Genomic DNA, 23,962 nt, shown 5'->3' on the forward strand with positions numbered 1-23,962 from the left:
TTATGAGATAGAAAGAATTAAGCTTCCTTATTCACCTGCTCTATACTGCTTACTTCGTCTTTAAGTATCTCTTTTTAAAAATCTGCTTTTTTATTGCAGCTCTTAACAGACTTGCCTTAATGGAAAAAAATAATCAGAAATGGAAATATGTATAATCAGAAATGGAAATATGTAGAGTCTTACATATTATAGTTTTACAGTGACACAGCACAGCTAACTTCTGGAGATCCCAGGCAAACTACAATCCAAAATTACAAATGTCTGTAAAAATAGTTTTAGCATTACTTCAACATAAGATTTATTGCATGGTTTAAAGACACAGGACTCTATTATGACCTAACAATTACAAGTAAACCGATATCTATAGTAAGGGTAAATTAACCATCACATATAATAAAATGTTAAGCAACAGCCCATGAAAGAGACTAAAAAATAAAGGGAAATCTAACACTGTAATAATTTAAATCTCACCACTGTTGAACTCTAGTAGGAACAGTAGTGATGCACTTAGCAATCATTGAAACACCATACTGCATAGAAAAACAGCATCAATAAAAATGAAACATATTCAATAATTTTTTCTTATTTATGGAAAAGCTAGAGTGCTGAACATGCATGTAAGAACTTGTAGAATATATAAAATTTTTGGGAGTTGTATTTAAAATATATGTTCAAGCTTATGTGTTTATTGAAATGTACTCAGTGCCTATAAATATGCATATTATTTAAAATCCAGTTCCACATCTCTCAAACACAAGATTATTCTGAGGTTCATATGAGAAGTTCTTTCACTCCAGCTTAAATTATAAAATATCTATATTTTAGTGGGATAACTGTAATATTTCAAATGGAAGGGATAACATTTAAGCTGAATATTCAGATGAAATTAAAAAGTGTCAGTTATTCATGAGTTTTAGCTGTTGACTGGTAATAGAGATGTTTTTCAAAAAAAGAGGCCATCTGATGTTTTCCAAGTTGCTACTTCATTGCTGATAATGCTCCAAGCTGTACAAATAGCAACAAACAAATCCTATCCCTATGTTCTCCTAAGGTGGACATTAAAAAACCTGTCACAATTGCAAAGAATATATTGAATGACTGTGTGGGAGGTTTTACCAAAGCCAGCAATATTCTGAATAAAGGTCTTATCATACAGTTGCTTCTGTATCATATTAATTGGTTTCTTATCACATGAGCCAACTCCCCTCTCCCTAATACCATACAAAAGTGAATAATGTGTTAAAACATTGATAATACTTTAAGATTTAGTAACAATTTCCATGAGATTAGCTTCTTCCTTTTTCACAAGTGCTCAGATCATACAATGTCAAGTACCTTTCATGTGTGTAAGTTTAAATGAAATCATAAAGGCAAGAGGCAGGCCAGTGACATATAAGTCTCTCTGTTTAGGTAACTTCCTAAGTATACAGGCTTATATTTTGTTACATGAGCTCACAGAGAGGATTTCTATTGGTAATATGCACCTCATATGATAGATGATTATGTTTCATATAACAGTCAAAGGGCAGCCTTAGCATTCTCTCTTCACAGTGCAGCCACAATAATAACTTGAGCTCCTGGAGTACCTCTGTTGATATGTATGACTGTAGCATCAAGGGCTGATAATTTCCTCAGTCCTTTCCCTGTATTTCCAGCTAGTTGCTCTCTGATAACTGACCACCATACTAACATGGTACCAAAATTAAGGAATGTATTAGAGCTGTTGCAATCACTGACAAAGGGTAGAAACGGGGCTTTATAGCTCCCATTTAGTAATTTAGATAATAAAAATATTCCAAGTTGAATTAACAGAAAGTTAACATGAAAAAACATTTCTGAAAAGAAGCTGCCAAATGTTCTCACAGAAACACATTTCTATGCTATAAGAAAGTTAAGGGAAAATTGCCAAAGAGGGAGTTCTTGTAACTGGATCAGTAGGATGTATTATGTCATTCTGTAATGCAAATGGTTCATTTACCTTGGGATCCAGCAGAGCCCTGGGAGGGTCACCATAAGATCAGCAAAAGCAGATGGATATGAGAAACTTCGTATGCATCTGTGCTCACTGTTGTGTTACTGAGTATTAACAATATTTTAACAAATCTGTGTTATCTAAAACTGTTATCAGCACTGCAATTTAACTAATAGTTATCATAGTAACACAGAATGAGACAATATGCTGAGCTGGAAGGGACCCATCAGGATCATCAAGTCCAAATCCTGGCCCTGCGTGGGACCAGTGACCCAAGAGCCACAGCATGTGTCTGAGAGCATTCTCCAAAGTCTTCTTGAACTCAGATAGGCTTATAACTTAGTTTCATTTTGACTAGGCAGTACCAATATTGATTAAACAATCAGCAAGTTTGTGGTGTTTCAGAAGGTGCATTCCTTAGTCAACACAAATTTCACAGGGGATAGCATATGTCCACATAAAAATTATCTGTGGAATACTTATTGCATTTAGTGTGTACAAAAAATTTATTTAACTAAACATAAGCTCAGCACAGGTACCCCTTTACCTGTGACTGCATTAACGTTATGATCTGAAGCCCTTTGGAATCTTCAGACTTGTCTACCATCTGCTATTTATCTGTATTAAAATGCAGGTCACAAAAGGATAAAATTAACCCAAACACATTTATAACAGGTATCTCTGTGGGCTGCAACTTTTTCTCAAAAAAGAGAGTTGGGAACATGTAGATGGAGATACAGTCAGGACTTTTACTCAGCTGTCACCCTGGAATGGCTAGCATGGATGAGATACTGCAGAAAGAGGCAATGAGTCAGATATTCACAACTAACATAGTTTACTTTCCTTTAGGAACAAGAGTAGAAAAAATGACAGCTATGATTTTCTAAAGCACAATCTGGTCTCAGCTCTCAACTTCTGTACAGCAAGAATTGCACTTCGTTTTTCTAGAGGCAAAATTTCACAGCAGTATTTCTTTATCAGAAGCTGTAATAGCAGTACAGTGTTGAAGATTGAACTACAGTCTTGAAAACTGTGGCAGTGACCATTATCTAAAGTTTCAGCTCTAAATTTATTTCTTTTTTTAAGTCAGTTCTGTTGACAGGCCTTCTCTGTAGCATCCCTCCCTTTCAAATACATAATATTTGCATATGAATGAAAGCAGAACTATACCTCAACAGATATTTAAGGAATGACTTACATTATAGAGTCCCAGATTTTCTATTTATCTAAGTTTAGAGTGCTCTTGTTTCTTCCAGTTAAGATTGGGTTTTTTAATTTTTTGGCTTAATATTTTTTTTTCTAAGAAAAATGCCTTGAAGTAGGAAATGCATCAGACACTATATAATATTTTTAGCAGCAACCTAGAAATCAATGGATCAAAAACACCAGTACAGAATCCCCTGCCAAACCATCCAACAGATAACCAAAACCAACAATGCAAAGAAATCAAATAGAAATAAAATAAGCAATTTTCCCAATATATATTTATTGAGATGCAGTTAGAAAAGAGTTAAGAAGGAGACTAAAATTATCTACCCATGAAAAATAAACATCTGACCTAATCTTTCTACTGTGATATGAGAACCTTTTTCTTGGTTAGTAGTATAAGTTTCATTTCTAAGAACAGATACCAGCTATGAAAATGTACACGTATGCCTACGTAAGAATACATAAGAATTACCTATGTATTTTGTGGTTGTATATATGCATTCATAAATACTTTTATGCATGTAGTTCACTAATACCAGTGGTTTATATTGATATAATCAAAGAACAATATAGTATAAATATAATAATGCATCATTAACATAGAAAGCAATAGAGGTATAGAATGAACAAAAGTTTAACTACCTTTATTTTAATACAGCTTGCATACACACAAAGACATTAAGAATTTCAGAATAATAGTTAAGGTAGTAAGTAATTATATGGCATAGTTTTAGATTTAGAAACATGTTCAAGAACTACATGTATTTCTCTGATAAAAAAATTAAAGGTACTCTCTTGTCCTAAACATATTCTCTGAAAACCTGCCTTCAGTACCACACCTTGCTCAAGTATAGTACACTTGCCTACCCCAGCCATTTTCTATCACTAATCTAACCTTTCTGTGAAAAACCAGCAACATTTTGTGGTCCCACTACCATATTTCTAAGGGGGCTGAGTCTCCTCACCTGTTTTCAGACAAATAGACAAAACATTAGACCTAGCAACATTAATCTTATCTACTTGAAGCAAAACCACAGTGTTGGCAACAAACAAATCAGTTTAGTTTCTTTCAGAATCAATGGAGAGAAATAGAAGCTGTTATCATGGAATTTATTTGATCTATTAGATATCTGCTTTAGAATAAGATGAATTATGCCTAGAACTTCCTTTCTCTTCTGTAGCCTATAATCAGAGTCTAGATTGGTAGCTCATACATGGATTCTGCCTGTAAGATAAATACTATTCCTTTTTTTCTCTCTGTGTCCCTACTCCATTTTTTGGCATATTGATTTATATAAAAGGGAGAATTTAGAGTACTCACTTCTGATAAAGAACAAATATCCTGTTCAAGTACCTATTTAATAAAAAGTTCAAAGAGGGATAACCACAATGAAGCTGAGAGAAACAACCCAAAAGAGTCAATAGATGGATTTGTTTTACTTACTCCAAAGAGCCAGTTCCAAGTGCCTTCTTTGCCTCATTCATGTCAATTTTGAAAAACAATTTATTACCCATTCTCTGAAAGTAAAGTAGCCCTCAGAAAAAATCACTGTTGTGTGGTAAATAGGTCTTGCTATTCTCTTGAAGATTTTCAGAAGTCTTAGTTTTATTAAATGCAGATCACAAAATGTAAAAAATCCCAGAAGACTTCACAGAATAGAAAAATAATTTCCCACTGTGCTGGGTTTGGCTTGGACAGAGTTCATTTTCTTCACAGTAGATGGTATGGGGCTATGTCTTGAATTTGTGCTGCAAACAGGGTCAATAACAGAAGGAGTGTGCTATCAATGAGCAGTGCTTACACTGAGGCAAGGCCTTTTCACTCCATCAGTGAGGAGGGCAGGGGTGCACAAGGAGTTGGGAGGGGTAACAGCCAGGACAGCTGACCCCAGCTGACCAAAGGGACATTCTAGGTTAGATGGCATCAGGCTCAACATGTAACGCTGGGGAAGGAAGAAGGAAGCAGAGGCATTGATGTCCTCCCTCTTTCCAAGTAACCATTGTGGATGATGGAGCCCTGCTTTCCTGGAGAGGGCTGAACATCTGCCTGCCCATGGGAAGTGGTGAATTAATTACTTGTTTTGCTTTGCTTATGCATGTGGCTTTTGCTTTATTATTAAAGAGTCTTCATCTCAACTCACAAATTTTCTTACTTTTACTCTTCCAAATCTCCCCTCCACCCCACTGGGGGAAAAGTGAGCAAGTGGTTTTATGGGGCTCAGTTACTGGTGGGGATAAAACCAAAATACCCATTCAAACAGAAGTTCAAATCAGATTTTGAGAAAACAACAATGTGCCTCATTATAGAGTTCAATAACTGCTGTGCTTCTGCGGCATGCTTCATCTTTTCTATTCAGAAAGTAAATTTATCTTACATTTGAATAACTCCTTCAGCCAAACCTGCAGTAATGGAATCATGCCAAGGTCCTAGTTTGTCCCTTTGAGCAACATGGAAGTCAAAGCATTGGAGTTAACTATATAAATGAGAAAAGATAAATGTATTAACTGATATTTAAGGTGACTTTGACTGCCAAGAAACAACATTAGAAGATTCTCACTCTGGCTTTGCCTTGGCTTGGTATCAAATGTGAATACAGAGCCAAGCCAGCCACAGGTGTTGAACTGTAATTTAACTTTAACTGTCATTATACTCCTCATCACATTGTGGCCAAAACAGTAGACCTGCCAAGCCTTCAGCTGGAACCAAAAAAGCTTTTAATTGGCCACCAAGGGTGAAAACAGTAAGAAAGAAGTCCTGTTTTATTTCCCAGTGGGAAACTGAAAGTCTGATATTATAAAGTACAATGATGAGGTACGGATGGAGTCCTTCCATGTTTTTGGCTTCCAACGTACCAGTTCCAAATCACTAGAGTAGGCAGAATGTTTCCTTCATTTTTTATTTATACGAAATCTAGGAAAATAATTATGTTTAGACAGTCAGTATTAATCCAGTCACACGCACACAAAATAAAACTAGAAAGCAAACCTAAAACCAACTCTTCTGTCACCACTGCCTTAGTATGTTACTATACTAAAAAAATGATCCATTCCCTGTCATTCCCAACTACTTTCTACCCCAGCCTGTTATTAATCTTCCAATCTGTTCTACAGAGAAAACTTATACCAGTGTGGCCTGTGTTTTTTTAAGTCACCAGGGCAGTAACTGGGGAAAAGGAGAACAAGTGGCTAACCACCAAATCACTCAGTCATTTAGGAAGATCCTCAAGTGCAAGATTCATTCACCTAGGTTAGTCTTCAAAAATCAAATTGAGCATACAGTCCATGCTGCCTTTATAGTTAAAAGAAATAAAAGGCCACTTTGAAATTTAGGTTAATAACACCATTTTAAGATGGAGCTAAATCATTGTCTGAAGGTACCTAAACCCACTGCATACAGAAATAGCCGGGGAGAAGTTTGACTGAGAGAAATAATTGCTAATTATCTATGTATTTGTTAGTGAGTTCATGAGGAACTGTATAATTTTTGTTCTTCCACTAAAAAAAAAAAAAAAAAAAAACCAAGTAAAATAACACATCTACTGATTAAAAAGTGAAAATACCTTTTTATTCTACCTAAAGCAGAACAAAATTATTGCAATAACAGTTATTTTCAGTATAGATTCCTCATTCATTCTTTCCTTACTCTAAGTTTGTGACATTTTCTATTTTGAAAACCTCTCTTTTTGAATATGAATCACAAGAAAGTTAGAATTCTACAGTTTTGATGTACAAGTATCATGTTTTTCATGGCATCAGTCAACTTATATTAGATATAAGAAAGTTTTTTTTTAAATGAGAGTGTTGGAACACTCACACAGGTTGCCCATGGAGGTGGTGGATGTTCCATCTCTGGAAAACATTAAAGTTTAAGGTCTAGTGAAAGATGTCCCTCCTTATTGTAGTGGATTGGACTAGGCCACCTTTACTGACCCCTTCAAGACCAAAATATTCTATGCTTCTATGAGTGTTGTCTGCTATAAACATAAATTTGTGATGTGGAAAATTTCTCAAGTCCAGAAACACCAAATGCTCATCAAACACTCAAATGCACATGTTTCAAGACAGGGATCTCTTGGAGAATGGTGGCCTCTCTTTTGCTTTCACAGTCTTGCTATAAAAAAACAAATGCTGTTTGTTCAAATAGCAGAAGCTTGAATTCAGATTCTATCACAGCCTCTCTAATCTCTGTAAAATATGTAGATTTCAATGTTTGTTACAAACTGTGGGTATTGTCTCCCTATGAAAAACAGAAGCATTTTTGTAACTTGAGCATGTTTTGGCAAGAATAACTATTTACCTGTCTAAACACTAACCTTTGTACAACATTCTTACTACTTTTTCCTTCCAGCATTAGGTGTTAAACCATCGTTTGACTGTCCTTGGAACAGACAGTTAATTTCTCACGTCAGTTTTTCTTGTAGCTCCTTACCATCCAGAAAACTACCTTTATTTATATCCAAATCCTGGATGCTCATATTGCAATCTGCTAGTACCTGAATTTTGGACAGCAGGTTGTAGTTGTCTCATAACTATGTACTCTTGCTCTCTAACAGTCTAGGAATTAATATTTACCCTTACTGAACCTTTCAGCCTGTACCAGAAAATTTAACAAGCTGTTCAGACCTCCATCCACCCTTGACTGGGAAGATTAATAATAATTCATTTTGATCAGAATTACTCTGTTGGCCAGAATGGTATCCATGGTAATCAGGTGGTACAAAGAGCTGAAGCAGATTTCATCAACTGTAAAACAGCATTAGAATTATCCTACACTTCTAATTATATCTTAGTAGGACTGACTTTTCCATACAATAGCTCAGAGGCATGCAAAGAAGATAGATTTAACTATCGAAAGGCTTCCAGAAGGAAAGAAATTTCCATGACCTCTTCTAATAGCCGAGGCTCTTGGAGATGTTTTGGGGTGGTGGTTTTTGGTTTTCGTAAGGCTTCTTTTCTTTGGTTGATTGGTCTTTAAGTTTACTGGTATTCTGGTAAGAATGTTGTGAATTAGAAAATTTTTACAAAAGGAATGAAATATGATGAACAACACTTAAGATTAACCTGCTGTATAACATTGAGACTTTTAGTCATTGTTCCATGTGCTAATGGGAGCAACTAAACTGCTTCAGGTCTCAGAAATTTCATGTCAGAAAAGATCATACACCTTTGAACACAGTAGGTTTATATGTGACTATAGGTAATTCCAGCAGCAAGGACAAATGCGTTTTTCAATCCATACCGTAAACATTTCTATTGTTATTATTATTTCCTTACTGATTACCCAGTTTTTACTTTAGAGAAAAAGTCCTTGGAAAAATTCAGTATGACATTTTTTTATTCCATCTGGTTCCCCTGGTATAGCAGTAGTCAGTGTATGATAAGTGTGCCAAATTAATCCTTATTTTAGTGGCAAACCCAAGAGCTGGTTGATGCATGTTTAGAATTGGTTGATGCATGTTTAGAATATTAATTAAACCTGAAAAAAGGCAGATGAAAATTAGTATATATGTTTACATTTGCCACATAACAGCTTAATTGAAAGGAAGGTGGTATGTTTACAGTAAGTACTTCTAGAAGCTATAGGTGGACTTAGGAGTGAAAGAAGGGGGGGAAAGAGAATAAAAAAGAGCTCATAAATAACACAGGGTTTAATTTGAAAGTGAGAAAGACATGAAATAGGTCTGAATGGAGGGGAAAATGCATTTTTTGGTGAGTCTTTAGGATGACTAATTTGCAGTTTTGGATCAAATTTGAATTTTCACCCTACAGGCTCTTGTGTACACGCAACTGATTGCAAGTATTTTTATTACATGGACAATTATAGCTGTACTTGGCCAAAATCAGACATCCATCTTTAAAACTATAACCCTTGCACTAAGGCATGTAGTCAATGACAGGAAATTACAAACGGGAATGATAATGCAACTTTTCCTTCTGGTTATGATTGTAGAAGTTGTTGTGAAAGGACAGAAGAAAGACATCAAAATATTACAAATCTGTATTTTTTCATGTTTGATATTATAAAAAGTTTAAGACTACTAAAATTTGTGGAATAAATTATAGAGCATGCCACAACACAGTTAGAAGTCCTCTTCCAAAAAATACTACTAAACATTATTCTAGTTCATGGAGCATAAATGATCAGTGAATGCACACTATGAATAGGAGATATCAGGTGGTGGGCAGAGGTTTGAGCTGCAGAGCTGCAGGCAGATGCTGGCATGTGGAAGGCCCTGCAGATGGATTCCTTGAGTCCCAGACTTGTGGCTGCAGGGATGCCAGATTGTCGCTGCTCTCTCTTCTTGGAGTAAGGAGCCCCAAATCCTGGATTTAAATGCTCTTCAGCTCTGCACTTGCAGTAAGGATTCTTGGAGCATCAGGAAACTCCTGCTACAGAGACAAGACTCCAAACCTGGAAATCTTCCAAATATCATATGAGACCTGAACCTCCAGTGTGGTGCATCAAGAAGCTATACAGTTCAAGAACCATTCTGATGATTATTGGGGAACCAATCATGGCTACATTCATTTTGCAGGTCTAATTTTTCCTGGAGGTTAAGTTGTTATTTACTATTAGTGTTATTAGTTCAATGCCCAAGAGATACAGTCAAATTTTAGGACCTAAATGTCCTTGATAAAATATAAACTTGGAAAAAAAAATATTGTGAAAAATAAGGCTTTAGGGCAAGGCTTGGAAAATAGTTAAAAAGAAATACAATGAAAAAACAATAAGAGAAAAAAACAGAAGTAAAATGAGATAGAGCACTTAGGAGTACTAAAGGGTATAAAGACTAGTACTACTAAAGGAGACTATGACTTTTCAACTTCTGACAGATCATTAGTTTGTATGTGATTCAGTTCATTAAAACGTCCAAACAAAACATCACTGCTGACTGATGGCTCTTCAATTGCTTATGAAAATTGATCCTGTGATCTCAGCACACTTCCTGTTGGACAGATATCTGCATTACAATTGACATTCTTCTTGACGGTATCAGGAGCTCTATGAATAGAGCTGAAGTGGAGAAAACCTTTGAAGAGATTTTGATTTCTTATGAAAAGGTTTGTTTTGTTGGCTTTTTCAATATAAATCTTTGAATAATCTTTCAGAAAATATTCCTTGTAGCTAATCTCAGACTGACATAAATGATTACCCCAGCAGAAATATGGTGCTCAGCAGTGTTTCAAGAAACACACGTAAAGGATGAGATTCTGTATTTAAATCACTTATATTATTCAAAATTTACTTATTTTGGATGTGCCATTTTTGAATTAGGTAAACGGCTATTCCAGTATTTATAGAATTTCATAAATGACTTTATCCTTGTAACAAATTATTCTGAAATCAACCCCAACTACCAAACAGTAATTACTGACAAACTTTCATCATGAGCAGTCTCATTAAATTTATTATTATTCCTAAAACAGCTGCAGATAGCTGAAACCCTAAATGTTTTTTTGAATCAGGGCAAACCTAAAGTAAAGTAATTTGTATAAGGTAAACTGGTAAGACTATAATGGGGGACCGCTGTGTAGTAGAATTTAATAAAAGGACATAAAGCTTAGCAAAAAATAGTCATATGCTTATCACTTCATTTGTTTAAGAGGAAGGACACAGAGCAAGCAGCAAAGGAAATGAGTTCCAGATTTGCCTTGTAATTTGCAAATGCTGGGTAATTAACAAATTAAGTTTAATGTTGCAAGGGAAAGCACAGAAGAAGGACAAAAGTGTAACATAATTAGAAGCACATTAGAGTGAAAAGACTGAAGACCTCATCCTGCATGTATTGAAGACAATAGCAAAACTCCATTATTTTTGACCCAGGCAAGATTGAATCCCTTAAAAAACTGTAATGTTTCCAAAATGCCTAAACAAGTCATTCTAGCAGCAGCAAAAGGAAACAGATTGTTCAGACATTGCCAATAGAGTACAACTGATAGCACCAGAAGGAAACTCAATCATATATTTATTAGTGTGAGATATAATGTACCATAAGTTATGCAAAAATCTTCAAGGACCTTTAAATAGGAATATTCTAGATGTGAGGTAAATCCAGATTTATAATTTCCTCCTATCCAATTAATAATAACTGAATTGTAATAGAAATATCCTGGGGAAATTTGGAAGAAATGTTTCCATGTGAGATTTATCTGATTAAATCTACAACTAAAACAGAGTTTTTTATATACAGTAAAAAGAATGATTATTTTTAGAATATCGTCTCCTTTTGTTACCAAGTAGCTGGTACTAATACATTAGTTGACTCATATCCTAGAAAAGCCCACTTCTTTTTAGCAACTAAAGAGGTAATCTAGGTAACAGGGTGAAGCTAGGTGAGATGAGTCTCACAAGATGAGTAACTGCAAATGGGGGTAGAGGGAAACTGCATCAATGTGGTTTAGAGTAGGAGCACTAATCTTTCATTGGGTTGTCTAATCACTACTGAAAATCTGTGAGTGGGGACAGAATTAATTAATCCATTAATATTAAGAAATATAAGCCTCTATCATGACCTGTCTCATAAGTATCATGGACTGAGATTTGACAAGTGATACTTCTATACTCACACAGAAATGCTGGGGACCAAAGGCCTCTTTCACCTTTGTCCTCTTTTTGCAGAACATTCCTTCTCACAATTTAGCCTTCAAGAGAGCAGCCTCAGATGTACCACTTTGCCCTTTAGAGGCAAATTATGCCTAACCAATCTGTCTTCTACTACGGGAGAACTGGCTGTATGCATGGAAGAAGAATGGTGCATGTGACATACTTTGACTTTAGCAAGGCATCTCTGGTAGTCTCACACTGTACTCTCACACTGTACTCTTACTCAAATTCATGAGCTGTGAACTGGATAAGTGCACAATTAAGTGGGAGTAAAATAGGCTAAATTGTTGTTGGTCTTAAAGAGCAGTGATTGGTAATCAAAAAAACATCTTTTAATACTACTGAGGAAAATATTGTCCAATGACTTAAAAGCTTGGAGGATGAGAGAGAGGACACTTTAAACATATTTGCAGATGATACAAAATTGGGAGGAACAGATGATATGCTTCAGGGCAGGACTGTTATTTGGAGGAACCTGGACAGGTGTGAGGAACAGGCTGACAGCAACATCACGAAGTTCAACAGCGTGTAAAATCCTGCATCTGGGAGCAAAAATAATCCCATGCAATGCTGTAGGCTGGATCCTGGATGGAGATAAAGCAGCTTGACAGAAAAAATGTCTCAATGTATTGATGAAAAAACTGGACATGCACTCTTGAAGCACAGACAAAAACTGACAACCTCGATGCATTAGCAGAAGTGTACTTACCAGGTCCAGGAAAGCAATCTTTCTCTGTAGTTGTGAGACTACATCTCAGGTGCTGTGTCCAGTTTTGGGCTCCCCAGCACACAAATGATACTGGTACACTAAGCGGGCCCAGCAAAGGTCCTCAAGCTGGTGTGATGAGGGGAATGGAACATATGGTATGCAAGGAGAGCCTGTGAGAGGCTATGAGGTCTTTCTAGGCTTAAGAGAAGGCTTAGAGAAGACCTCACACACCTTGTACGAGGGTACAGAGAAGATAGAGCCAGTCTTCTTGGAGTTACATGGTGACTGGTCTGGAGTCAATGGACACAAATTGAAAAATGAGAAATCCTCCAACGGGCATGGAGATTTTTTTTTTTACCATGATAATGGGAAACCAATGGAAGACATTACCCAGAAGGATTGTGGGGACTCCACATGGATATCAAGACATTTAAAATGCAACAGAGGATCAGAGGATCTCCAGTGGTTCTTTCCAGCCAGTAAGGTTCAATTTCCTGTGAATATATCTGGCTCTGGTTAAGTACTTTCTTGCTTCTGAAGACAGAGAAAGCCATGAAGATTTTCACTCTTTACTACATCTGGCAGAAGCAGAAGTGCAAGATGAAATCTTAGTCAGGTCTGCCCCTGGAGAAAGGGGCAAAAGAGTTGGGCAGACAGTTTAAAAATCTTAAATAAAAAGAAAATAAATAAAAAGTAAAGAGAAAAATATATATGCTGGCTCTCAGCAACGCCAACAAATTCATATCTAGTTCAGATAAGGACACTTCAAAGAAGTCACTTAAAGAGACTTGATCAGGACTTAAGGAACCAGTGGAGTATTGTAACCAAAGGGAAATCAATGTCTGGAAATCAGGCTATGAAAAATAAGGAAGTTATTTGAGGAAGTAGCAGATAGAGACATAACAAGAGCTCTTTGTGCGGTCAGCAATGTAATAGAAGGCATTAGTTCCTGTGTGATTTTCTTTTGAAGTAGTTGTCCATTGCAAATAAGCCAACAGATTTTATCTAGAAGTACAGTAAGGTAACACTGTTTATAGAAAAATACTCAAAAATGTTGTCTTGCAGGCTGCCACTGAAGGTGACATTCATTGTTTAGTCTATCATAGAGGACTATTTTCACCTTCTGTCATCCATCCAGCTTCCCGTCAGAGGACAGGAGCCTAATATAAGAAAATTAAACCATGAAGACAATCTCTTTAATGCAGTTCAGAAAGAAATGTGTGTTCATATATTAGGGATAAGCTGCATGAGCATCTGTTCCTCTCTGTGAAACCTCCTGAGCTTAGTTTACACATAAAAAGGAACACTAGGCATTGAATAGGAATACGATCTGCTTTTCTAACAACTATATGGATAGCCATGGAGCTCAGTAGTTTCAAAAGTAACTGCTTTGTGATGATATTAAGTATTCAAAAGAACCACAAAATAGTAAGGCTTGTAAAAGGAGTTTCATAATTCAATCCTTTACACAATGGAACAGTTACAGTTTTAAGATTAATATAGGTCTGTATAACTCTGAAGTACAAAGCTATGCTAAGACTTTTCTTCCCTGAAATTGTAATCTTGAAGTACCTGCTAACAACCAGTGTAATCCACTGCCTTTTAAACTTTCCTCGTTCAAATTTAATTAATGTGCTCCAAATTAAAAATCCATATACTGTAACATAAAGAGCATCAGAAATCAGTATGATTTTGTTTCTTACCTTTACCACTGCTTTCTGTTGTTAGTAAATCCTAGTGGGCAACTAAGCACCACACAGATGCTCAGTCAGCGGAAAGAAAAAAGAGCAAGGGAAGAATAAAATTATGAAAGCTCGGGTGTCTACATTAAAAAAAAAAAAAAAAAAAAAAAAGAGGAAAAAAAACCAACCAAACAAACAAAAGAAAAGGCACCCAAAAACCTGAAGGAAAGTGAAGAAGAGAGATGAAAACAGAACAAAAGTGATGCAAAGACAACCATTCACCATGTTGCAGTAAGTTCTCAAAAAAGATCCAAACCTGCCTAATGTTCTTAACACCTTCTCTTTTAGCTTTTGTTGCAAATCATGACATTATACGGTATGGAGTATCTCTGGTTGGTTCAGGATGTCTGCAGGATAGTGTCAGCTCCCAATCCATTGCACAACAAGTAGTATGTCACACAATTGTGTGTCACAGTGAGAATTAGAGAAGGCCTTGTTGCTAGCACATAAGTGTTTTATCAAGTGTCTTATCAAGTATTAAACTTAAGTGTCTTATCAACTATTATTTGAGTATTGTTTTGGTTATGAATTTAAACCAAAGCACCATATGAACTGCTATGAAAAAAATTGTACTGGCCAAATACACCTTATTTCCTGTCTTTTTCCTTCTCTCTCTTTCTTTCCCTTTCTTTTAAGACTGCTTCTCTGGAATGCTTTGATTTTGACTCTTTTGCTCTTAGTAATATAGTGTCTATAATGTATATCCATATATATCATTAAATTTCACTTCTGCATGCTAACTGCATATAATTCCTCTTTTTTAGACCAGAAGGCTGGGTCTTTATATTCTAAATATAAGCTTGTAGGAACAAACATTCCTATGCCCAGCAGACAGGTACAGTGCAAAAGAACTTGTGCTTGGTTTATCACTCGAGTCTTTCCTGAAACCAATAGCTCACAAATATCAACGAGGACACAGCTTTAGTAAAACAGGAGCATAAATTGCAAAGCAGTTTGTGAAGAATTGGCCTTCAATCCTCAAAAAAAAAAAAAAATCAATTAATGGTGTTTTTATTATTAGAAAAGTACTGAATCAATGAAAATGTTGTAACTGCTTCCGCAAAAACTCCAGCCTTCATGTCAGTGTTTTTTAGTTAGGTTACTAGAGAAAGTACCTGAGGTCACAGAAAGAGTTTTCCTTTCATGCAGCTTAGTAAAATAGAAATGCTTTGTTTGAACCAGATATTCAGCTAATAAACAGCTGACTTCTGTCATCACAGTCCCAGATATCTTTAGACTTTTAAATAATTCAAGCCTGGCAATATCTGTTTTTGTAGTGAAGCATTTCAAAAGGTGGGGAATTTAGGCCAAGACAGACCAAATAATTTGTGCAAAGAAGAGCACAGGAAATCTGATTACAAAGAGCAAAGATGTGTGGTTAATGCCCAGGAACTGATAGGTTTTGCCAAGAAAGCTTACAGTTGCCACAAATTCTGAAGCTGTATAGATCCAGAGGCAGCTCGAGAGAGAGGCTACTTTACTTAAACTGTATATTTTGGTATCTGTTTCACACTTGAAGCCCACTGAAAGTCAGAAATGGACCTGCACCTGATAAGGCACCTTATCTGATGGGCAAGTCTGATAGGTGGACACAGCTGAGTTCACTGCAGAGGCAGCTTCTGATCAATGTTTGGTTGGTTTTGTGTTGGAATTCTTTTGACAGGGAAATTATTAAGTAGGCATGAAAAGCACAGCAACTTTTTTCGAAGATAGGAGAGAAGCAAAGGGAAGGAATGGGAAAGGAAAACTCAAGATGTAACTGAATAACTTCAGCTTGATTTACCACTCATCACCTGAGAATGTCATATTTGATGCTTTCGAACTATCAGCATATCATAAAGAAGAGGCAAGTTTGGTTTTAGTTTATTTTTTTGTTCACAGTTGTTGTGACTTTTTGTATAAGAAAACCAAAAGTGAGATTAATCTCCCTTCGTTTTATCCACCTGAAAACTGTGTGTCTACTATAAACTACTGCCTCAGACTCACTCTACATCCAGAGGGGTATTTTCAGAGGACAATTCTTTAATTTTGAGACAGCTGGCCCAAATAGATTATATGACTTTCACTCAACACTAATTTCAAGAGCGGGGAAAACTTTTCGTGTGGTAAGAAGAACCTGATCCACTACTTACCTAAATGTTGCAAAAAGAAAATGATACAGTGCATTCATCTTTCACTTTGCAGGGTAAAAATACCCACACTAAAGTAAAGCTTTACAATCTTTAGAAGGCCATTCTAAGGATCAGTTCTTTAAGCAGAGATCCAAATATTTTATTTTCCCACCTAATCATTCACTCCTGAAAAGAAAAAATCTCACTCTGTAAATACAGATAATGTCATGCTATTCTTAAATGTGTTTTTCTAAGGCTTTATCTGGAACATCTATAAGGTTTCTATATCAAGTGATTAAGCTAAGAAACTGTATGTATATATATATATATATATATATATATATATATATATATATATATATATAAAAAAATTGCTCAGTGGGGAAATGCTTTGAGGAATAACTGGGAGTCTGCCCTACCCCAGATGCTGAGCACAGTGATATGAAGAGCTTGCAATATTCATGTAACACTCAAGCATATTTGCAGCAAGTAATAGACAATCATCCAATACAAAATGCTTGATAGGTTAGCAGGTTAGGAGTGTATTTTCTGCAGAATAATTGAGCATAAATAATGTTAAAACTAACTGGTACTAAAAGTAAAGTGGCAGTTAATTATTTTGTTAAAAGAAATAAAATATTTTACTGAAAACAATAGTTTTCATTCTTTAAGTGCCTGTTGATTTGTTTTAAGTCTCAAAGAAATTCCTATTTCCAAGCTGAACCCATGAAATCTTAATGCAAGGGGTAGGAAAGCAAATCAAGGAAACAGCAGGGAAATATTTTTCTTTCCCCTGTCACTTTGTCAACTCTGATAAGCATATGAACTCATTTTAAAAGCAGTTTCAAATCCATGAGGTGTTAGTTCATTGACAGGAAATCAGTAAGTTCAAAAGATAATGTACATGTGATGTTTTTTGTGTCTATCATCCTTCTTGCCACAACATGGTCTTTTAGCTCTATACAGTGTGACAGCCTCAGCACTGGCAGTGCTAGACTGGCTCGTGGCATTCTCATTCCAAGAGAAACAGAGCAGATGTTTCCAGCTACTGCTTCCCAAAATGCTCGAGTACCAGTGCACTTAGCCCTTGCTTGCATCCTTAACATTTAGAAAGTGGCAGCTTCTCTTTCACACATAAAAACTTCAAAATGCATGAACAATGAACTACAAATCATCTTTTGTGCTCAATTTGATCAACTCCAATCATGCTGTATATATATTTATGCAGTCATATCAAAAGGAAACTCTACATCTAACCTCCTCACAGTTGCAGTACAGGGGGTATTTCGAATGGACAAAAATTTTTACAGACCCATTGGTCTATGTTTATATTATGTAACACAATTGCTTCAATTATAATGGCTCTGCCTCTTTGTGACCTGGTTCCCTGAGGCTTAGCAGTCACAGGCGGTTAATCTGGTTTTCTGATTTTTGATTTTTCTTGAAGTTCCAGTAACTTTACTTTTATGCAAGTTTCCTAGAGGCTGTGCAATGGAGTGGACACATGAACAAAGTCTCATCCTATATAGTTCACGCATAAACTCAAGAAAATAAAATACTAGCTTTCCCAAAGCTCAGTTCTAGAGGAAAAGGCTAGAGGAATCACAAAGTCATTAAAACAAAACAAAATCAGGGGACTCAGAAACTCACACACAAAAAAAAAAAAAAAAAAAAAAAAAAAAAAAAAAAAAAAAAAAAATTAACTTGGAAATATATATAATTTGGCTCTGGCAAGCCACTGGGATACATCCAATCTCAGCCTTTCTTCCAAATATTTGCTGAAAGGCACCAAATTAGAAATCACAACACAAATTTTGAGGTTAGGAGGTGGGGGATAACTCACTCAACATTAACATTGCTATAATCTCAGGGAGGAATGAAATAGCTACTGTACTTTGAGGAAAAAACCTCTGGGTAAAAAAGCCTGGAGCTATTTCACTCACACCTTATGAAAAAATAATATTATATGCCATTACACATAAAAGTATTCCCAATACCTGTCTTGTAGCAAATACATAATAGCTTTTTTTCTGAAAAGGCTATGAACAAATAAAAGATCCTTTTAGTAATTTGAGACTAAATTTGAATATACTATAGGCACATATATATTTAAAAGAAATATATTATCTTAAGTACCATTTCAAGTCCCAGAAACCCACTTAAATGACCACATGGGTATCAGTGGCTGAAGACATGTTAACTTTGAACAAATTATAATTCAGCTGAATTGTCTGCAGCCATGGTTTAGCTGACAATAAAATCAGTAGCAAATAAAATGGTCTATCTAGTGTCTTATTAGGTCATCCCTTTAGCTGTATCCAGGGAAGATTATTTTATTCTTGGTTATGATAAATGGAAAAGACAAATATAACTGGTAAATCTTCTGTAAATTGGTCAGCATTTTCCAGACAGCAATTACAATGAAGAAAGTTATTTTTAAGTGTATGCCACTCAAGCTGATGTTGAATTTTTATTTCCTCATGTGGTGATCACACACTCATCTTCCTATGCCCCAATTTTTTGCCTTTTTCATTAATCTTTTGTTTTTCTCATTTCTCATCAATTCTATAAAAAACTGCAATTTTATGCACCATATACTAAGGTATCTTAATAACATCCTGCAAAGCCAGAAAGGAAATTATTAGTAACTTAGACAAATGCATTCATGATGCATTGTATTTGTTTCTTCTGCAAGCTTTCTAAACACATTTTAGACAATCCTCTTTCCTCAATAATAGTGAAGTAAGCTAGTCCAATTAGTGTCACTGGTATCACTACAATATTAATTTCCATTACCCACTCTTGCATGAGATGATATGGTGATGATACAAAATAGTATTACAGAAAAAGGTGTCACCTAGATGAAAAGCCTGTTAAATATAATAGAACTGCCAGTGAGAAAAGGTTTATTGAATAACACTCTTGTAGTTGCTTGACTCAAGAGCAAGATTTTTTTTAATATATGATGATGATTTTATTTTCTATATCCTGCTTTCTCACGGTTCACTTGCATAGATTTTGCTTAAAGAAAGGTGGACATCTACACCAAAATGAGATTCAGGAATATTAGAGATAAATTCATTCTAACAGCTGTGAATGTTAACATGCTTTCTTACCACTACACAGTATCTGAATTACCACTTACACAGAGATTCATCACAAGGTTAATACCAAGATCTTTTTCTTTGAAAAATTGTAGTTTAGTATTATTTTTAAATAATGCAAATATTTGAATGTTATGCTTTTCTAAAAGTGTTGATTTAACTTAAATTTCATATATAAGCACTGGACTGATTTGGGTGATGATTAAAGATCAAGCAACTAGTGCTAGAAAAAGAGATTCAAAAGGCATCAATGGAAACCTTTGTAAATAATCATAAGAAAAAAGTCATATTTAGAAATAAAAAACTGTTAAGGTATTCAGTCCTCTTCTACATTCCTCTCTGTTAATGCGTTTTCATATGTTGCTACAGCTGACTTAAAATGCATAATTCTACTAATGCATCTGAATTAATTTCTTTGGGATTCAGTGGCACTGGTACATTTTCCTCTATTGCTGAAATAATTTCCTCTTCCTTGGTTAACAACAGCCTGTTTACTAATTTCCTAGAAACAGACAAAGTATTGTGTCTCTGATTGTTGGCTATTATGAATCACTTTAGCTGAAGGTCCTATTGTTTTGCAGTGCAGTCCTTAGCAGAAGTATACTAATAAGGACTAAGTATGCTAATAAGTCATTTTAACGTGGGCATTTTAAAAGTATCCTCAAGGCAGGAGGCATCTTGCTGTAAATATTCACCACAAATGCTAGTAATGAAATGGATAAAAACATACATTTTTTTCTTAATAAATCTTCTTGTCTTTTGCATAGAGTCCTCAATTTTTACAAAAGCAATTTCAAATTACATATTTTAACTAGTTAAGGCCAAACTACAAACACAAGTTTTTCATTTTCCTCAATAAATACTCTCTCTATTTTATTACATTAAGAGATTCCGTAACTGAACCTTCACACCATGATATTACTATGGAAGAGTGTCTTATTCTGCTAAAGAACTTGGTGAATGAAAGCTGCATGGATCATCTGGCTAATTAATCCTATGATCTGTCTTTCGTGATCATGAATTTATATAAAAGAATCAAATTTTCCCCCTGATTAACATCAGAAGTAAATATACTATGCCTTAAGACACAATTCAGTCAATAGTTAGTTTCCATAGAGATAACAAACCTTGAGAATTGTTTGTTAGCGACAAATAATTACCATATGTAAAATTCCAATAAAAACCATGGGCATACTTGAGAAGAGAGGAAAAAAATATTTTTTGTGTCTCTTTCAGTTAGACTGAATGAGAGAACACTTAATGTCAGACTCCCATCCTCCTGTCCTAATAATCTGCTGGCAATGCCCTTGGAAGAACATGTAGGAGGATTACTTTTTGTTTAAATACTGTGCTTAACCTTCACAGCGTTTGCTTGCTGTGTTGTCAGTAAACACAGGACTTAAAGGATATGTGCTGCTGGAAGGATAGTTAAGTGCGCAGCATAAGCAACTTTGCCTCAATCTTTGTGTAACTGCAGGTGGAAATGAGTGGATAAAACCCCTGTATTTCTTAAGCAGAAAAACAAATTAAGAAAAAAAAGGAAAAAATAAAAAGATCTAGTGGAGATTAAAGACAAGGAACTAATAAGAAAAAGTAATTTGTTTTGATGATTCTTTCTCCAAGTGGACAACAAGTCTAATTTATTTAAGACACACACACACACACACACACACACACACAAAATAAATGCTTGTCATTTATCAAGTCTCCTGTAGATTTGGTTTATAATTTCATTGTATGACAGTGTCCTCCAGAGTTCTTAACTGAGACCACATTTCTAAAAAAAATTTGCAACTTGTGAGGAGACAAGACATTGGCTAAAATTGCCTTCATACACAAAACAGAGAAGGAATGCAAAGATTGATGGAACAGAGAACAAATGAATTGTTCTAAGTCCTATAACAGTCAGTGGCAGATTTATGAAGAGAATTCAAGATTTCTTAGTCATAATTCAGCGGCTTTACATTGTGCAACCAGTCCTACTCACTGGAAAAAAAAAAAAAAAAACAAAACACGTTAGCAAGGACAGAGGGCCCTGTAGCCCTTATTTTACTTATTTTGCATGAGCAGGCACTGCAGGATCAAGAGGAAGCATTGACTGTTAAGGAAAATTAAGCATTCACAAACTTGAAAAGAAAATGATCATTTAGAAATTTCTGATTATTGCATATGTGAAGTCATTGATTTACTGAAAAAAACACAAGCTTGAGTCAGAAAATCAAATGCCTTTGCAACACTGACTCACACATGGATTCATTCAAACACAGAGACCAATAATATCTTTTTCTTCTTCTTACAGAATATTGACAATTTTGATTTGCATTGGCTAATATTGTGAAAGGGTTCTGTTTAGTTGCATAGCCGCAGAGACATAAAAATACTTTTATAGCATTTATTTGCCCTTGGTGAAATTCAGTGAAGGGTTCAGAAGCTTGCATGCTTATGGCATAAATTAATTTATGCTCATCTGCCAAAGTCACAGAAAGCTGAAAATACACTTTTATGGCATTTATCCATTATTAAATACTGTTTTGTTGGAAGTCAATAGAGTACTCCAGAGAAATCTCTTAGCTCTTTTCTATTTTGTCTTCATTTAGTACAATTCTTAAAGTATTCATTTTCTAACAAATTTCAAACTTGTTTGTGATGTTTCGCTTCTTAAGGACTATTGTGTTGTGTTTCTTTATGACACAGAGGAAGACACAGGATTTGGAGAATATCCACCATTCTCAAATGAAGAACATCTTTTACTGACATGATGGGAGAATATTTTTTCCCCAATTCTGAAGATAAGCAGACATTACAGAATGAATACATCATCTCTGACATCTGCCTAACATTTCAGCAAGACTTCACAAAAAACTGATTTTGAAGACAAGTAATCAGCTTTTAACTTTTTCTTGAGACTTTACAAACTCTTCCTGTAGATTACCACATAGAAACGGAAACAGATTTAATAATGACTTGTTCAAAATGTTATTCATGGCATTACTAAGAAGTAACAAGATAATTAAGCTTTAATACCACAAAAAGAGGAAACCACTGCTTGTTAGCCTGCTTTACTGCCTCTGATGTAAGCATAAAGATAGGATTATTCATTTTAGATATAGCTAATCATTTTAGAGGGACTCCTATTTCTTTGTTTATGAATTGCAATAGAAAACATACTCTTAATTTTAGCAGTTTGGTTACCCTCATGATGAAGAGGGGGTATTAGACAAATGAGTAAATATTACCTCATTCGAATTGAAAAGTCAGTTGAACAAAATAAAAGTGCATCAGTATAAAAATATGGCAAAACTTCTCTCCACTCTGGAATATTAACTGAAGACCATTTGCACTGAGTAAACTGTGACTTGCCAGAAGCACAACTCCATTAGTGCAGCATATGAACAGATAATGCATCCTCCTCCTAACAGTGACAGGGCTTATTTGCACTAGGACTGCATTTCTTAGATCAACTTAATGAAGAACTCACCTTGAATATACTCTCTTATGTAAATAGTACTCTGTCCAGGATAACAATTGCCAAAAGAAATCTCCAAACTTCCAACAATATCTGAACAGTCTGTATTTCACTACATTAACTTGCAACACCTACTGTCAAAGCCCCAACATTTTATTTAGACCAATACATTAACAGGATATAAAACCAAATCATTTTTCTTCAATCCCTCTAGCTAATAATTAGTAAGCAGAAGCAGGAGAGCATTCTGATCTTCACACCATTTTTAACTGCAGAATTTTCTCTGAGTTGTACAGACAATGCTGCCAGTGCAAATTTAGGTTTTTGCTACACATTCTGTGTAAAAGTGAATCAGTCTCCTTTAAGTGGCTGCCTACATGATGGGCTAACCTAGGGCAACAGATTTCATCCAGCTGAGCAACACAATAATGCACATGCTCAAAGAGCTCTGCTCCAGGGAAGGTTGTGAGTCATGCCACTAAGTACAGCTGTCAGCAAGTACATAAGAGCAGAGAGGAATGGATGATAAGGCAAATAAAACAATTAATGAAATTCTGTGTGACTTGAAGACAAAATATACGACTTTTTGGTAATACCTCCATAGGTGTTCATAGTGATAAACTGTGACATGATCAAAAGCTCTGTATTTACAAAAAAAACCTAAGAAACATTTAGGGTATCTTTGTTCATAATTGTTGTTGTTCTGACAGCTGCTCTTCTCAGTATAAAAGTCAAGAGTAAGCTCAGTGAAACTATAAAAGACTATAATTCACATTAATAGAATTAGCGCATGCATACACAGATGGGTGTCTAAACAATTAAAATTAATTTACTGTTTCACTATCCAGCAGTTTCTATGCAAGATCATGCTCTCTATTTTTCATCACAATGCTATCTAGCATAAAACTCTTTCAGATATTCTGATATTTAGTATTGAAGCAATTAGTAAATATCTTCTTGATGCATTTTAATTTAAACTCACATTGAGTGCCAAACAGTGATGTCCTCAGATATAAAAACTTTGCACAAACCCACGGAAGATAA

General features: G+C 35.2%; 1 protein-coding gene across 4 annotated transcripts in view; it reads right to left on the reverse strand.

The window, feature by feature from the left end:
- The window catches only part of PCDH9 (protocadherin 9), a 669,192-nt gene that overhangs the window by 81,586 nt on the left and 563,644 nt on the right, over positions 1 to 23,962 (reverse strand). The gene's annotated exons all lie outside the window — the stretch shown is intronic.

Source organism: Anomalospiza imberbis, chromosome 2 (genome assembly GCF_031753505.1).
Source record: "Anomalospiza imberbis isolate Cuckoo-Finch-1a 21T00152 chromosome 2, ASM3175350v1, whole genome shotgun sequence".
Lineage (NCBI taxonomy): Eukaryota > Metazoa > Chordata > Aves > Passeriformes > Viduidae > Anomalospiza > Anomalospiza imberbis.